Source organism: Rutidosis leptorrhynchoides, chromosome 10 (genome assembly GCF_046630445.1).
Source record: "Rutidosis leptorrhynchoides isolate AG116_Rl617_1_P2 chromosome 10, CSIRO_AGI_Rlap_v1, whole genome shotgun sequence".
NCBI lineage: Eukaryota > Viridiplantae > Streptophyta > Magnoliopsida > Asterales > Asteraceae > Rutidosis > Rutidosis leptorrhynchoides.
The window spans coordinates 339,865,689-339,868,220 of NC_092342.1; positions in this window are offsets into that span (position 1 = coordinate 339,865,689).

The following is a 2,532-nucleotide window of genomic DNA, read 5'->3' on the forward strand; positions in this document are numbered from 1 at the left end:
ATCGGTTATACCACGTACGTCCCGATTGTATAAACCCATATAAAAATCTTTGTGATTTAATGGAATACATTCCCTAGGGTTTTGCATTAGATGCTTATGATACCTTAAACCCTTCAGGTATATTGATGTATATCACTATCAGGTGATCCATACAGAGAAGTAGTAACAACATCCATGAGATGCATTTAAGTAACTACCAGGTTGATTAAGTATCTAATAAGTAATTGTATCAATTACAGGAGGATAAGTTTTCCTCATAATTTATTTCTGGTCTTTGTGAGAAATCTTGAGTTACAAGTCTAGTTTTGCCTTGTAACTTCATTTGCACATTTCTTTTTCGAATAAAAATTCATTTGTATCTCATACGTTTTTTATCTTTAAAAGTGATAACGATTGATCCAAAAACTTTTCTTTTATTGAGCGATTCTAATACAGCTCGTATTGCTCCTTTCCATTGAGCTCAATCATGTCTATTCAATGACAGATTTTGATTCCAGATCATCATCTTTATTCATGATGTCATTGTAAAATTATATGAAAATATCTCATCAAGATTTTTCATTTCATTTCGGTTCTATAATATTGCATAATTTATCGCAATTTATGTATTTACATTTATCAATATCCTCTGCAGAAGGAATATTGATTTGTGGTTCTTCTTAAACATTTTCTGTTACCTCATTATCAACTGATTTTCCTTTTCTAGGATTTTTATCTTTAGAACCAATTGGTCTTCCACGTTTCAGACGTGGCAAAGACTCATGAGTGACATTATTGTCAGCATTTGGAATTTCAATTCGAGCTGGAGCATTTCCTGCTATTATATATGATTTAATCACTCTTTTTGTATATTTAAATGAATCAAGTAATTGATTTGTGAGTTCTTGCATACGAATTATTTTTGAACTTTTGTTTCGCATTCTTTTGTGCGAGGATCAAGATACCTTAATTGATGTTCACACCATGAAACATCATTTTATTTATTTTTCATTTCTTCCCCTAATCTAGGGACCAATTTTTCATTAAAAAGACAATCAGTAAAACGTGCTGTAAAAACATCACCCGTCATGGGTTCAATATATCTTATAATTGAAGATGTTTCATATCCAATATATATATTTCAATCCTTCTTTGAGGAACTATTTCTTGTGGTGGTGCAATTAAAAATACACTGCACAACCAAATGTTCTAAGATGGAAAATATTTGGCTCTCGATCAAAATTAAGTTGGTAATGGAGAATATTTATGACTTGCACTTGGTTTAATGCGAATTAATGTCGCATCATGTAAATTTACATGTCCCGATATAAATATTGAGAGTTTTGTACTCATTACCAATTGTCTAGTTATTAGCTGCAAGCGTTTATCTATTGATTCAACTAAACTAATTTTGTGTATGCACATGAGCAATTGAATGTTCAACAACAATCCCTGTAGACATATAATAATCATTAAATGCTTGAGATGTTAACTCACCAGCATTATCAAGTCTCATCCTTTTAATGGTGTAATCAGAATAATGTGTTCTCAATTTAATAATTTGTGCAAGAAACTTTGCAAATGCCATATTACGTCTTGATAACACACAAACATGAGACCATCCACTAGATACGTCTATTAGAACCATGAAATATCAAAATGGTCCATATGATGGATCAATTGGTCCATATATATATCCTTGAATTCTTTCAAGAAACATTGGTGATTCTTTCTCAATATTCTTTTCATTAATCACCATATGTGCTTTTCATTAATCACCATACGTTCTTTTTCATTAATCACCATATTTGCTTTTTCATTAATCACCATATGCATTTTTTCATTAATCACCATATCCGCTTTTAATCATATGAGCTGCGCTTTTCATCATATGCACTTTTCATCATATGCACTGTTAATCATATGCGCTGCGCTGTTAATCATATGCGCTGCGCTTTTAATCATATGCGCTACGCTTTTAATCATATGCGCTGTGCTTTTCATCATATGCGCTTTTCATCACATGCGCTGCGCTTTTTATCATATGCGCTTTTAATCATATCCATTATGATATATATCAGAGAAACTTAACAAATTTCTCTTTGATTTGGGAGAAAACAAAGCATTGTTTATCAGAAAATTCGTACCATTTGGTAATATGAATTTTTGCCTTTTTCGTCCTTATATCAAGTTTGCAAGACCTGATATAGTATTTATAATTCCTTAATTTGATTTAAATCAATGAAATATTTCTTAGATTTGATCATAGTGTGTATGTTACCACTATCTCCAATACATAGATCTTTACCATTTAATTTATATTGTATTATAGCAAGATTCATATTAAAACTTTAAATAAGATAAGCAAATAATGAGTAATATTTCAGCATGATAATCAAATTACATGTAAACATGTTAATACATATAAAATAACACCTAATAAACATATATGTTATGGTCTAAATCATTTGTTTAGGAGTGACACATAACAAGCTAGGCATCTTAAAAAAATCCAGACCATTTAAGTCTCAACGTAGCTCATAGTTTATTTAA